This window comes from Protopterus annectens, chromosome 11.part0, assembly GCF_019279795.1.
Source record: "Protopterus annectens isolate FY-2018-M chromosome 11.part0, PAN1.0, whole genome shotgun sequence".
Taxonomy (NCBI): Eukaryota; Metazoa; Chordata; order Ceratodontiformes; family Protopteridae; genus Protopterus; species Protopterus annectens.
Window position 1 is genome coordinate 455,787,087 of NC_056745.1, and position 16,291 is coordinate 455,803,377.

General features: G+C 46.9%; 1 protein-coding gene across 3 annotated transcripts in view; it reads left to right on the forward strand.

The window, feature by feature from the left end:
• PPP1R12A (protein phosphatase 1 regulatory subunit 12A) overlaps positions 1 to 16,291 on the forward strand; it is a 2,492,399-nt gene that overhangs the window by 1,493,649 nt on the left and 982,459 nt on the right. The window lies entirely within an intron of this gene.

Below are 16,291 nucleotides of genomic sequence, written 5' to 3' on the forward strand. Positions count from 1 at the left end.
ACTTTGTGCAGAACTTCTTTTAGCTGATTAAATATCTTGAGGTACACCCTTTATAGTCTGTGGAGTCTGAACCTACTGAGCTCACACTGCCCCAGTGAACTTGCACTAATGTATGAGATAAACTCATCATGCATAATCATTTTTTCTCTCTGAAGACAGTAGCAGTAGAGCTCAGAAGAGCTGCCATGGTGGAGGGGATGCTACCCTGGAGGAGAGAGTCAGCCAGCCTGCTGGACCAACACACTTGCCTGCTTTCTGCCCCCAGACTCTCACCAGGGAATGGATAGTTCATTGTAACTGGACCAGTTGTGATTTCTGGGCTGGCAGAAATAAATGTGGCCATAGGACTGTAGCAGAGGAATGCCTAGTTCCTAACCCCCTCCAGAATGATTGGATGCAGGTAGAGGAGCTGTCCGATAAGGTGTTGCAGATTGCAAAAAAAAAAAAAAAAAGACCACAATCACAAATTGCTGTTTTTGAATGTACATTTGGTTGTGGGGTGGGATAATAGTCTATGTACAAATGCCTAAATATTTTCCATTTATCTCTGAACGTTTACCTTCAAAATTATGGTCAAAGCAAAAAATATTTGGGGAAAGGGTCCCAGATTAGGTGCATTGTTAAAATGCAGGTACTCCTAACTTCAGACCTCTCAAAATTTCAGTTTTGAGTTGTGATGAAAATTGGGTGTGTAATGCATGTATACTATGATGAAAAGTCTATTTCTTCTTTCACTTTTAGTAGTGTGATAAGTAAAGTTGTTTAAAAAAGAAGAAATAGTTTTAGGTGAGATGGAGCAAAGGTTTGAGAGTAATTTGGGGCAGGCCTCCAGAATCCGGACAGCTGAGTGTTAAGTTCCAGTTCGAAAGTAAAACAATGAGTGACAAGGTCAGACAGACAAACCAATAAGTAAAAACTAAATGAAAAATGTAGCCAAGCTAGACTTTTCCACTGTGTGATTCCTTAAAACCTCTTGTATTAGAGGTAACATGGGATATATGCAAATGACCCATTAAGGATATCAGGTGTATGTTAAGTTGTCAATCTCGCCTTCATTCTTGCTGGATGGGTTCGGAGCAGATCCTCGGCTCCGACTCGGCCACTTACTAAAGCTTGAGAGCTAATTTTATTGGCTCGAGGCAACCCTATATCCCATGATGCAAGGCGATAACTACCCAGATCTCGTTTGCCGCTTTCGCTTGCGAGGTGCATTTTTACCGGCTCCTGGTAAGTTTTCAATTTTTCAGACTTTTAGTCACTCCCTTTCGTTTTAGTCCACTACTGTTATTGTCTTATCTGTTAACGGTTAGATTTTTTGCCCTATCTCCCGTTAGTGGTTCCCCGTATCCAGTTATTTATCCCTTCCCCTAAGTTAGGCCTTAAGCCTCCCCCTTTCCTAATTTTTAGTCAGGGATTCTGTGTGGTGTTTGGGTGTGTTTGTATCCCTGTTTTATTTTTTTTATTTGGATTGGGTGTTTATTGTGTGTGTGTGTGTGTGTGTGTGTGTGTGTGTGTGTTTTTTGGTACTTGGTGCTCCCTCGACATTGTTATGTCGAAGGACACAAAGGTATCAGGCTTCAAGAAGTGTGACTCGTGCTGTCAGAAAATGTCTCTGACAGACGGTCACACTTCTTGTGTTTACTGCCTGGGACCTCTGCACCTGCAGGACTCTTGTTCTGTCTGCCACGCCTTCAGCCCAAGAGTTCTGCAGGAGCGCAGAAATAAACTAATACTGAGGGGCTTGTTAAAGCCTGAGAGCTCCCCGACTAAGTCTGCTCCGGGGAAGCCCTCGAAACCAGTAAAGCCTTCGGCTCTAAGCCCTAAGCCATCGGCTACTGGTTCGCCTTCTGTGACGAGATCGGCTCCGGCCGGAGCCCATCCTTCTGTGTCACAGCTTACAGTATCGCTCCACCCGGCGTCGATACCGCTAAATCTAGGCAGTCACTGTCGGCTCCGACTGGAGCCGACGTATCCTCGGCTCCTTCGGCTCCACTCATCTCCAGAAAGAGATCAAGATCCCCTTCGTTGGAGTCTATACATTCGGCTCCGAGATCACCCCTGTTCTCGGAGCGGAGCCATCTGAGCCGGTCTTCTCGGTCGTCCAGGCTGTCTGACCAAGAACTTGAGAGAGTGGTGAGTAGGCTATTAAAGTCTCAGGCATTGGCCCAAATGCTCCATAGCCAGTCTCATCAGACGGTAGCTATTACACATCCACCTAACATTCCTCCTTCGACTCTCCTACAGAGCTCGGAGCTGGAGCTCCTCGGAGCCGTGACTGTTGTGGCTTCGGAGCTGATACCTCCCCCTTCGGCTCCGTCGTCCTCTGCTCTGATCTCCTCCTTGATGCCTTCATTGGAGGGATCTGGGCGTCTGGTCTCTCTCGTCGGCTCCGAGGGGGCGAGTGGCATCGGACCCTTGTCCGACCCCGTTCTCCCTCTCGGAGCTTCGGCGCTGGTGAGCTCAGCCCCAACATTAGCCTCGGAGCCATCCCTGTCGGTGCGGCCTGGGGTTCCTATCTCTTCGGAGCGGGAGCCTTCTGGCCTCTCTGATGGGGGAGCCTTCGAGGTGATGAGGAGTGTACTAGCCCCAGGGCGTAGTCAGCGGTCAGTTCCATCAGCTCCTCCCACTACAGTGCCTGCTGACGTCTCTTCCCACTCTCTTGCTCCCGGACCCAGAGATCCAACGCCTCAGGTTTCTCCACTGGGAATATCTTCCTCTTCCGAGGCTTCTCCTGACCCATCAGATGAGCCTCCGCGTAAGAGGACATGTAAGAGGAAACATCTAGACTCCCCCGAGTCTATTACATCCGATACTGACTTGGATGAGTCGGAGGGATCCCCAAGGTACCCTCTGAGGATGTCTCTTTCTCAGACATCCTTGAACTCCTTAAGCAGAGGGGGAACTGGCCTTCCCTTAATCCTTCCGAGGACGAGTCGGTATACCTGGAGGCATTCGGTTCTCGACCCTCCACCTCCTGGGTGTCTCCGCCTTTCGACCCTCTTATGGACGTGGTGGCTCGGAAGGCGTGGATGGCCCCGGATTCGGTGGAACCCACTCCTCGGAGGCCTTCTAAATTCATCACGGCCCCACCCTGATAGGCAATTTTTGACAAAAGGTGTCCCGGTTGATGCCATGGTGGTGGCTGCAGCCACCAAGAAGGAACTAGCTGATCCTTCAGTACCTGTCCATCCTCCTAACAAGGATTCCAGGACTATGGATAGGTACGGCAAGTGGATATTTTCTTCAGCGACCTTTGCCATGCGGTCGCTGAACTACTTGTGTCACTTCACCCGCCTTCAAAGAGATGTTCTTAAAGAGTTGGGAGACGTTTTACAGGATCTGTCAGCTGCTGGGTCACAAGATAAAATTAACTCACAGCTAGGAATCCTAAACTCCATTGTTAACTCCTCCATGCGGCTCATTTCATATGCAGCCGATGGAGCGAGTAGGGCCGCAGGCACAGGAGTGGCTTTAAGGCGTCAATCCTGGATGCGGCTTTGTAATTTTGCAGACCCCTTCATGGCGTCCTTCACAAACTCTCCTTTTGATGGTTCGACCTTGTTCGGACCTCAAGTGAAAGACACCGTGACTAGATGCGTACAAGATGCTGCCATAGGAGTCCATTTCTTCACCCCTTCAAGACCTTACCCAAAAGGTCAGAAGGGAGGGAAAATGTGGTTCCGCAAATCTCAAGGAGTCACGCCTGACGCACAAGGTCAGTTTACCCCCAGAGGCAGAGGGGGTAACAACAACAGACGCTGCCCTAGGGGTAGAGAGGGTCCGCAGAATCAGGGTAGCAGGGAGCCTCTCTCTGACAAACCCTTCCAGCATCCCTGAGATGTTGCCCGATTGTCCACCTTCGGAGGCAGTCGGGGGAAGATTATCGCTGTACCCAAAAGCCTGGCTTTCCCTTTCACAAGACAAATGGGTACAGTCGATCATATCCGAGGGTTACAAAATTCCCTTTATCCAAACCCCAGTTCAGCAAAAGGGAACCCTTCCAGACATTCCACTCGGTCTAAGGGAACTAGCAGTACCAGAGATATCAAAACTGCTAGCAAAAAGAGCCATCCAACCAGTCCCAGCAGACCAAAAAGGATCCGGAATCTACTCAAGGTTCTTTTTAGTACCAAAAAAGACAGGGGACTGGAGACCAATATTAGATCTCAGCAAACTAAACAAGTTTGTAAAGAAAACAAGATTCCGGATGGTCACGCTTCAGTCCATTCTACTCTTTCTGGGCAAGGACAATTGGATGTGCTCTGTGGACCTTCAGGATGCGTACTATCACATCAAAATTCACAGGCGCTCTAGAAGGTTTCTCCGCTTTCGGCTGGGGGCCAGTCACTTCCAATTCAGAGCCCTGCCGTTTGGACTCACTACAGCCCCCTGAGTGTTCACCAAATGTATGTCAGTGGTTACGGCTCACCTGAGACGTCAAGGATTCCAGGTGTTTCCATATCTAGACGACTGGCTCCTCACTGCCACCACCAGGCATCAACTTCTCCAAGCCAGAGATTACACTATTCACATTTGCAGAGGGCTAGGGATCTCTATAAATTTCGAAAAATCTGCCTTGTCAATCTAGTACCTTTATAGGCGCCAATTTGGACACCGTACAATTTTCAGCAAAGTTAACAGATCAGAGGATCTTGGATATTCAAAACCACATCCATGTGCTTCTCCAGAGTGACAAAATTCAGGCCAGGTTTGCCCTGAAAGTATTGGGTCTTATGGCGGCCGCCATAACACTTCTTCCCCTTGCCCGCTTTTACATACGTCTCCTACAGTGGATGCTGTTCGCCCAATGGTCCTTTCAACGACTTCCCATGCGTCACAGGATCATGATAACTCCAATTTGCAAAAGGCATCTGACCTGGTGGATATTGTCCCCTCAAGTCCATCAGGGCAGACCCTTTGTTCCTCCTGCCCCGGTCACCACGGTTACATCGGATGCCTCCCTGATCGGGTGGGGGGGGGTATTATCAGGGCAGGATGGTCCATGGCACTTGGCAACCTTTCGAATGCCACCTGCATATAAATGTCCTGGAGATGAGAGCAGTGCTTTTAATGTTGCAAGCCCTCCACGACTCTCTTCCCCTGGGGACTATTGCAGTCCAAACGGACAATATGTCTGTAGTGTGGTATATCAACAAGCAGGGCGGAACCAAGTCCTATCCCCTGTGTCGAGAGGCACTCAGACTTTGGCAGTGGGCAATCTCTTCTCAGCGGTTTCTGATAGCAATGCATATCCCCGGGAAGTCCAACATCATAGCGGACAGGTTGAGCAGAGCTATTCTCATGCCTCACGAGTGGTTTCTCAAACAATCTGTGACGGAAGAGATTTTTCAGAAGTGGGGCCTTCCTTGCTGCGATCTTTTTGCTATGCCTCAAAACAGCAAATGCCCAGACTTCTTCTCCCTCTTCCCCCTTCCAGGCCATCCCCCCAGAGACGCTCTAGTCCAAGTTTGGCCCCGGGGACGTCTCTATGCTTTTCCTCCCTTTCCTCTAATATCACAAGTAATTCAGAAAGCAACCGCCTTGAGAGCCAAGATGATTCTCATTGCCCCTTATTGGCCTCGACAGATATGATTTCCGTTCCTGCATCATTATCTTTTGGTACAGCCATGGCATCTGGACCCGGTTCCAGATGATCTGACCCACCAGTCGGGGCAACTGCACCAAATCCATACCTTCTCTCAACCTCACTGCTTGGTTGCTCCACTTCCGTCCCTAGCCAGGCTTCCTATGATTTCTAATCCCGTCTGGGATATCATAGTAGCTTCCCTTAAATCTTCCACCAGAAGGATTTACACTAGTAAATGGCAACGTTTCTCCTTCTGGGCAAAAGCTAGGAACATAGATCCCTTTACTGCTCCGATTCATTCAGTCTTGGACTTCCTAGCCGAAATTTTTCAGTCAGGATCTTCCTCCACAGTAAAAGTTCAGTTGGCAGCCATTTCAAATTTTCATATCGGCTTGTTGGACCACAACATCATGTCCCATAAACTTTGCAAGGCATTCCTTAGAGGTGTATTTTTACTTAAGCCTCCGATTAGAGACCCCCCACCACAGTGGGATCTAAATTTAATCTTAACATCCTTGATTCTTCCCCCCTTTGAACCTGCGGCTAACCTGTTCATTGAAATTTCTTTCTTGGAAGACACTCTTCCTGGTCGCCATTACTTCTGCCAGGAGAGTATCTGAGCTTCATGCCCTCTGCATTCGTCCTCCCTACTTAATCTTCCACAAAGACAGAGTTTCTCTAAGGACTAATCCGTCTTTCTTACCCAAAGTGGCATCGCAGACGAACTTAAATCAATCTATTGATCTTCCAGTTTTTTTCCCAAATTATTCTAATAGAGCGGAGCAAAAACTACATTATCTTGATGTTCACCGCCAACTCCGATATTATTTGGACAGAACCAAACAATTTAGGAAATCTGATCAACTGTTTTTATCCTATGCAGAGAACAGGAAAGGCCTTCCGGTATCCAAGGTAACCCTATCTAGGTGGCTGTCTTCTGTGATTACATGCATTTATCAACTCAGAGGTAAAGAGTTGACTTCTAGGCCAAAAGCCCATTCAACTAGAGCACTAGCTACATCTACAGCTTTTCAGGCTAGACTTCCAATAGACACTATTTGTGCAGCAGCCACATGGGCCTCTCCTCATACCTTTGTTTCACATTACAAATTGGACTTGGCCTCCAGAAACAGAGCAAATTTTGGTTCTACCGTTCTCAAGAGTCTGTTCCATTGAGCCACCCAGGATAAAGGTGCTAGGGACGTGGTCCCATCCAGCAAGAATGAAGGCGAGATTGACAACTTAACATTGAGAAGTTATGTACCTACCATAACTTTCCATGTTAGTTGTCTTCTCTCGCCTTCTTTCTTGCGTCCCTCCCACCATCCCCCTAGCCTGGTCAGACTGAGAAGATTGTTCCTCTTCCTTGAAGAGCCCTGATCCAATTTTTCCAGCTAATTAGCTTCCTAGTGTCACTAGATCAGATTGGTCTTTTTCGAGGGATTATTTCCCCTTCCTCCTCCTCTCCAGTTGGAGGAATATATTGCATAATTTTTCCTTAGCTACCAAACGAGATCTGGGTAGTTATCGCCTTGCATCATGGGATATAGGGTTGCTTCGAGCCGGTAAAATTAGCTCTCGGGCTTTAGTAAGTGGCCGAGTCGGAGCCGAGGATCGGCTCCAAACCCATCCAGCAAGAAAGAAGGCGAGAGAAAACAACTAACATGGAACGTTATGGTAGGTACATAACTTCTCATTCCGCTATATGGCAGTTCTGAATGCCCATGACTTTTTCCACTTTTTAAGTCTGTTATGAACAAATTCAGGCCAATAAAGCCAAACGCCACTAGCTGTGAACATGCATGTTTCAGCCTAAAAAGTCATGGGCATTCAGAACTACAATATAGCTGAAACACCTGATGCCCTTAAGAGTTCATTTGCATGTATCCCATGTTACCAGTAATACAAGAGGTTTTAAGGAATCCCACAGTGGAAAATCTAGCTTGGATAGATTTTTCTTTTAGTTTTTACTGATTGGTTTGTCTGCGTGACCTTGTTACTCATGGTTTGTTAGTTGGGATAATTTGCAGACACCCTAATGGTTATAGACATCAGCTGGGTATGACAATCCTGTGTTTCCAAAGGTTAGCCAAACAGTCCACTTACACTGTGCTGATGAGGCCATAAGAAAGCTAAAACTTGCATGTCCACAGCTAGTGGGGATTGGCTTTATTGCCCTGAATTTGTCCATAACACATTTAAAAATGGGAAAAAAAAGCCGTGAGAATTCTGAACTGCCATATAGTTGAAACGCCTGATGTCCACGAGGGATTGCTTGCATACATTCCATGTTACCTGTAATACAAAAGGTTTTAAGGAGTCACACTGTGGAAACTCTAGCCTGATCCAATCAGAAGGTATTAAGTAGACAGTTTGACTTCTTTATGGAGGTGTTTGCTATTAGAATAGCCTTGTCAGAAGACATGGGCTTTTTATATGCTAAAAGATCTGGGTTTTTTTGTGTATGAAAGAAATAAAAGGAAAAATGTTTTGGCTTTGAATTGTAATTGATGGGCCTTCAACTGTACAAATGAATGTCCAAATTCCAAGTAAAGCAAGTGAATGGTAAAACTTGCTGTAATGACATTAAAACATTTTTGCAGGGAGATTTCACCCCTGCACCCCAAACAGTGGGAGCTGTGCCCCTCACCCCCTTGTATGTACAAATGCCGAGAGCTCTGTATCTTGGAGTAAGGGAAGTACTTTGAGAAACTACATACTTGTACTTCATATATGTTTCCCTGGTAACAGATTTAGTATCGCTGCTCTGAGGATTACCATTTTGAGCCTAGCAAATTCAACAGAAACCTAAATATTTTGTATGTTCACAGCATACCTTTTCCATTTCTGTTTTAATTAGAATTATTTTGACTGCAAAATTTTGTATTACCATTTGTCATTGGAGCAAATACATAAAATAAAACTGTTGCTCACAGTTTATTTACAGACTAAAAGAAGGCACTGTGAATTGCAGAGTGGAGCTCAAATTAAGACACAGGGGTGTCAATCAGTGTGGCATTACCTTGGGGAGCTTTCAGTACACATTTAAAGTCTTGGCTCTGTACCTTTGGTGGGATTCAAAAAAAACCCACCCAAAACACCAAGATGTTTGTGAATGGTGAACACAGCAGTGGTTTGTTGAACAGAACTAACCATCCCCTACCTCATGCCAGCTGTACAGTCAGCAGTTCATAGACATGCTCAAATTTGTGCTCAAGTAAAACTCTCTGAAGTTAAATAGTGCCTTTTAGTGATTAGAGCTGGCAACAGTAACCTAAGTAACGCATCCAGCGGGCTCTTCTGTTGGGAACTTGGCTGTCTGCTTTTTTTATCCCCATTGCTTAATTAAGAAGATGACTTAACATAGCCTTGCACTGAGTTGTGAGCCCAGTATGAACAGTTTACAAAGAAAGCTTACTATTCTATATATTACTGAGAATACCTGGGGGGGGGGGGTGATGTTACTTCAGTCGCAGACTGATTCCCTAGCAACAGAGACATCTTTGCAAATAGCAGTTTATTAAATTTAAGAGATGCTAGGACCATTGTATGCATGTACTTGCTCGTACCATAACATTTTTTGTCAAACAATGGATGTTCGTGTTGCACTGTTGCAGTCATTACACTTGGGTTATCCTGCCGTCAGGCGGTTCCCCAGTCGGCCTGAGTTCCAAAGTCTTGATCCGGTGTTGGTTGCTGTCACCTCCTCCCTGACGTCAGTGCGACAGGGGTATATAAGATGCAGCCGACGCCATTTTCTTCGGTCTTTCTTGCCGCGCGGTGCCCAAAGCAAAAGCAGTTCGCAAGTGCCAGTCGGCCGTCTCCTGAGATTTTCATTCCGAATCCAGAACCAAAGTCTTCTACAAAGCTAAGTACCCCGTTGGGGAAACTTTTTCTTGCCTCAGACCGATGTCAGTAAAAGTTAATAACTGTATTTCTTGTGGGAAGCAAATACCTCATAAGGATTTCCATTCCTATTGTATCCCATGCCTAGGCCCTGACCACAACGTTACTGGTTGTCGGTTTTGTGCTAGGTTTAACAAGCGCACTGTTAAACGTCTGTTTGATTTTGCCCGACATTATTTTGGTAGAAAATTCAATTACATCATGCCGTCGGAACTTCCGACGACCGGAATGGAGTTAAGGCAGAAGAGGTATTAAAGAAAATGGAGGATAAGGCAAAATCTATGCAAACGGTGAAGGATTTTTTACAGGTTCCACTTTCACACTCTGCCAAGGTTAAAAGGAATGCCAAATCTGCCACCAAATCAATGGGCAGAGGCTCAAAAACAAATTACAGCACTCATGGATATGAGAGCTATTCAAAAGGTACCATCACAGGAGCAAGGACAAGGATTTTACTCGAGACTCTTTCTGGTACCCAGAAAGGACAAAGCCTGGAGGCCCATTCTGGATCTTTCATCTCTAAACACTTAACTGGATGTTCCGAAATTCAAAATGTTGACATTACAGCAGCTTCTTCCCATGCTGGGCAAGAAAGCTTGGCTCGTGACTTTGGACCTCAAAGAGGCATACCTGCATGTCCCTATCAGACAGAATTGCAGAAGATACCTCAGATTCATAGCAGGTTCAATGCACTACCAATTCTCTGCACTGCCCTTTGGCTTATCTACTGCGCCCAGGGTCTTCACAAAGTTCCGGGCACCAGTAATCGCATTTTGCAGACAGAAAGGAATTCAAATTTATCCGTACCTGGACGACTGCCTGATTCAAGCAGAGAGCAAAGATATTCTTCTAAAGCGTCTGGCGTTTGTAAAAAAGTTATTAAGTTGCCTGGGGTACACAGTAAACGAAAAGAAATCAAAACTAGTGCCCTCACAAGAGATTATATTCCTGGGTGCCAGCTTGAACAAAACGGCCCAGATGGCTTATCTCACGCCAGACAAACAAGGACAACTGACTCACTACTTTCAATTGATGGCAACAAAGATCCAACTCCCTGCAAAAAAAATTCTGCAAGCCTTGGGTTACATGGCATCCTGCATACTACTAATTCCATATGCCAGACTGCATATGAGGAAACTACAATGGTACCTAAAGAATGTATGGTCTCAACACTGTCAAAGTTTGGAAACAGTTATACCACTAATCCCTTGCCTTCAACAGGAGTTTCAATGGTGGGCTCAAGCTTGTCACCTCAACAAGGGACAGCCTTTTACACAACCCACAGCCAGGCAAACACTGGCAACAGATGCATCGGATTACGCCTGGGGAGCACACATGGCAGGCAAATGTATTCAGGGTACGTGGCCCGCAGAACAAAGGCATCTTCACATCAATCAAAAAGAGATGCTAGCTGTACAAAATGCGCTTATAGCTTTCAAGGACCTGCTACATCCAGGACTACTACTACTAAAGACAGACAACACCACAGTTATGTGGTACATAAGCAAGGGGGCACTCACTCCTACCCCCTATGCAGACAAGCTATGACCCTGTGGAACACAGCTATAAACCTTCAAGTTCATCTGCAAGCACAATTCCTGCCAGGAGAGAAAAACACACTGGCAGACGACTTAAGCAGAAACATCAAGGATCCCCACGAATGGGAGTTGAATCCACAAATATTCAGAATGGTAACACAGAAATGGTGGAGCCCGGACATAGATGTGTTTGCATCCCCAATAAACTGCCAGCTACAAAAGTTTTGCACAAGGAGTTACCATCCACAAGCATGGAAAGTGGATGCCCTCTCATTCAGCTGGGACAATCTACAAGTATACGCTTTCCCACCAATACCTGTCCTGCCAAAGGTACTCATAAAAGCTAGGCAGGAAGAGCCAAAGATGATCCTGATTGCACCAGACTGGCCACGCCAGCACTGGTACCCAATCTTAAGGAACTTAGCACAAGAATAACCCTGGATTTTGCCTCAAATCCCACATCTGCTGCCTCAGCACAACAAACAAATACTACACAGCCAGCTAAAGACCTTAAACCTAGCTGCATGTAAGATTCCTTAGTCAAGCAAGCAATGCCTCTCTCCAAAGCTGTTCTGGATGTCATTCTGGAGGCCAGAAGGCCTAGTACCAGGAAAGCCTATTTGGATAAATGGAAGAGATTCTGTGCCTGGAACCAAGCTCATGGCCTTGACCCTCTTGTCCCAAACATTCCTCAGATACTACAATACTTAACTGAGATGCTGGACAAAGGACTCTCCTTCTCATCCGTCAAGATCCACGTCTCAGCCATCTCTGCTCATTACAACATGAATCCACCAATTTTCTCTAATCCGCTGTTAAAACAGTACCTCAGAGGGGCTAAAAACATAAGACCGCCCCGTAGAGCACCTACTCCAACTTGGGACCTCAACTTTGTTTTGGAGAAACTAACTTTACCTCCTTTTGTGCCAGCCAACACAGCAGAATTAAAATATATCTCTTGGAAAACTGCTCTGCTCCTGGCAATAACATCAGCATGAAGAGTTTCAGAATTGCAGGCACTAATGGCAGTGGAACCTTTCTTCATTTTCCACCAGGACAGGGTGTCTTTAAGAGCTAACCCTACTTTTATGCCAAAGGTGGTATCCAGTGTGGCTCTAAACCAAACTATTCACCTGCCAACTTTTTATCCTAAACCACAGAATAAAGGGGAGAGACTACTGCACCCTTTGGACATTCACAGGCAGTTACGCTTCTACTTGGACAAAACCAAAGCTTTCAGAAAATCTGAGCAATTATTAGTAGCATATGCTGCAGGAGCACAGGGAAAAGCCATTTCAAAACAGACTATTTCAAAATGGATAGGACATTGTATACGTTTTTGCTACACATACCATGGAAAACCTGTACCTAGCAACATTAGATCTCACTCCACCAGGACAACAGCCACTTCAACTGCCTACCTCAGGGGAGTACCTACCAAGGATATTTTGGAAGCAGCAACTTGGAGTTCTGTACATACCTTCACCAAGCATTACCATCTGCCTCTATACTCTAAATCCAAGCTGGCTTCGCCACTGCAGTGCTGCAGGCCTTATAGCCGCCCCTAATGCCTTATAGAACCAGCCACCCTTCCTCAGCTTTGGGATTCTACCCAAGTGTAATGACTGCAGCAGTGCAACACGATGAACATAGTACAGTTTTGTACCTACCATAAATGTAGATGTTCGAGTGTATACACTGCTGCAGTCCAGGTTACCCTCCCTCCTTCCCCTCTTACTGGCTGGTACGTACCTATGTCTTCTACCCTTACTACCTATGGGGAGTATTTGCTGGTAACTGTAAGTTGTTTTTTGCTTTTATTATGTATGTTTTATTAGCAATTGGAATTGCCTACCTATTTAGAGGCACCTGACATCTGGGGCAAGAAAAACTGAAGAAAATGGCGTCAGCTGCATCTTGTATACCCCTGTCACACTGACGTCAGGGAGGAGGCGACAGCAACCGATGCCGGACCAAGACTTTGGAACTCAGGCTGACTGGGGAACCGCCTGACGGCAGGATAACCCAAGTGTAATGACTGCAGCAGTGTATACGCTCGAACATCTACATTTATGGTAGGTACAAAACTGTACTTTTTGCACTCCTCTTCCTGTCATTCTTCCCATCTTCTGTAATCTGTATTGTCCACTATCCCCTTGCATCTCTTTTTAATAATGACTCGTCTGCAAAGTTTAATCATAGTGCTGTCCTTTAAACAAGCAAGCTGTTGAATTTTAAAAGTTGTAGAAACCACAATAATGTTAACCTGCTAGTTAAAAAAAAAATGTAAATACTTGTAAATATTATACTGTTGTCTCTTCTTTTATCATACTTATTGCAAATTGTGCAAATATACATGTATTAAATGGCATGTTGTTGGAGCTTTTCTCTCCAGGCATCCACTGAAAAATAGATGTTATGTAGTCCTATCTCGCCTACATTCTTACCCGTGGGTTCGGAGCCGAGTATCTGCTCCGACTCGGATGATTTTTCTAGCTCTAAGTCTTTCATTGACTGGGCTAAGCAGGTATCCCATGGTGCACTACTCCATATCCCCAGATCTCGTTTGCTGCTCGTGTCGGACGTGGTCTCGCTTGGCTGTGGCTAAGTGCCCTCTTTTTTCTTGTCTTAAGAAATGTTTTGATTCATATCAAAAGCTATTTTCATAGCTATTTGTCTAACTTTGTCTAAGTTTGTTGAGAGTCGTGATTGTGTGATTGTTGTGTGGTATCCCACTAACTGTTCCCTCGGGCTAGGCCCGTTTCGGTTAGAGGGCCTCCTAGTTCTCCTCTTTTTGCCTTCTGTGAGAGTACGGTCTAGACCGTTTAAGATAGAGATTTGGGCTTTCCCTTTCCTTGTGGGTTTCAATCCCTTGTTGAGAGTTTGTATTTGCTCGTGTGTGTTTGGTCACTGTTTAGTGTTGATCGCTGTTTAGCGTCGTTCCCGCTTTTTGTAGGGTGAGCGCCTGTGTGTTGTTCTCAGACTTGGGTTTTTGCCTTGTTGGCGTAATAGTTAAGATGTCTAAAGATCCCAAGGAGCACACACCTTCGGGTTTCAAAAAGTGCTCTAAATGTGGGTACAAAATGTCCATTACCGATGGGCATTCCATTTGTGTCTATTGCCTGGGAGCCATCCATCTGCAGGAATCCTGCAGTTTTTGTCATGCGTTCAGTCCTAGAGTTCTCCAAGAGAGAAAGAATAAGCTAATTTTAAAGGGACTGTTGAAACCCTCTTTTGAAGAGGCTATGGATTCGTCTTCCAGTGGAAAATCAAAATCTGGCAAGTCAAAAAAGAGATCTCCGGCTCAGTCAGCTTCATCGGAGCCTCCGGAGAAAATCTCAAAAACTGCATCGACCTCGGCTCCACTGTCCTCGGGGCCGCAGGTAGTGTCGGTATTGACGGAACCGGCGTCGGCTGCAGTTTTATTGGAACCTCTTAGGAGCCGATCGCCCAGTCTCAGACCAGCTTCTCCTGAGAGGAGATCTCATTCTCCATCCCTGTCTTCCAAATCCTCCAGGACCCTTTCAGATGTGAATGTTGATAGGGTGGTTCAGAGGCTCCTCCAGTCACCGTTTTTTGCAAAATTGTTTTCGACTCCGGCCCAATCTGCTTCGGAGCCCGTCCCGACCCCGTCTTCGATCATTCCTCTGTGCGCATCTCTGTCTTCAGAGCCAGAGTGTGCCGCGCCGTGTGATGTTTCTAGGCCGGCTCCGATGTCCCATTTGACTCCATCGGTACCGGCATCGGCTCCAACCCCGGTCGGCTCCATCCTTGGGGTTCGGGACTCTGGATTCTTCGGTCGGGCCCGAGGGGGACATCTCTGGGCTTATTTCGGTCCCGAGCCTCCCTCTCGGTGCATCGGCTTGGGGAACTCCGACCCCCGTCATGGCCTCGGAGACTGGTCGCTCCTCGGATTTGGGGGGGCCGGCCTTCGAGGCTATGCGGACCGCGCTGCCAGATCGTCAGCTACGTCAGGCAGGTCAGACACTCTGTCCCCCACCACTCCGGTGAGAGCTTCTGATCACCACCCATCCATGGACAGCAGAGCACCAGGGCCCCCACGAGTGGTCCCCAAATTTCTTGGGGTCCCTCAGAGTTCGTGCCTGAGGAGCCCCCCAGAAAGAAAACGTGCAAGAGGAAGCACGTAGACTCCTAGGATGAGTCCCTCACCTCTGATACTGACCTCGAGGAATCGGAGGGGTCCCCTAAGTCATCCTCTGATGATTATTCCTTCTCCGATATCTTGGAGATACTGAAACAAAGAGGTGACTGGCCGTCCAAAGCCCCTTCCGAGGAGGAGTCCATATTCCTTAAGGCCTTTGGTGCTCAGCCCTCTGCCTCCTGGGTGTCTCCACCCTTCGACGAACTCCTTGATCTGATTTGTCGAAGAGTGTAGGAAAACCCTGATACTGTGGAGCCCGTACCGAGGCGTCCCACCAAGTTACTTTCCGCCCCTCAGGGCAAAGAGTTTGTCTAAAGGAGTCCCTGTAGATGCCATGGTGGTGGCGGCAGCCACTCAGAAGGAAGTAGCAGAGTCTTCTTCATCCATCCATCCTCTAACAAGGAGTCTAGGACCATGGATTGGTACGGGAATCATACCCTCTCATCAGCAACCTTTACCTTACGGTCGCTGAATTACTTGTCTCACTTCACTCAGCTCCAGAGAGATCTCCTCAAGGAGTTAGGAGATACTCTTGCGGGTAACGTTACTGAGGCGGTGGCTCAGACGGTTAACGCCCAGGTCTCTACCCTCAACTCCATTGTGAACTCATCCATGTGGCTCATTTCGTATGCAGCCGAGGGAGCGAGTAGGGCAGCAAGCTCAGGGGTCACCCTCAGAAGGCAAGCCTGGCTGTGCCTGTGTCACTTTGCGGAGGCCTTCAAGTCTTCCTTCACTGACGCCCACTTTGATGGTTCCTCTTTGTTTGGGACCAAAGTGAAAGACACCCTCACCAGGTGCGAGCAAGAGGGAAAGACCCTGTCTGCTGTAGGGTCTGTTTTTCCCTTCCTTCTAGGCCTTATCCCAAGGCCCAGCGGGGTGGGAGATGTGGTTCAAGAAATCACAGAGGTTTTTTCCTGCCGCACAAGGTGAACCCCCCTCCAGGGGAGGGGGAGGTTATTCAGGGAGACGTCGCCCTAGAGGCAGAGGGGACCCCCGCAATTTGGGAGACCGCGATTCCTTTCGTGGCTCTCCCTACTCTCGTTCCTGAGGGTGTGCCTGGCTGTGCTTATCCGGAGCCAGTCGGGGGTCGAATTTCGT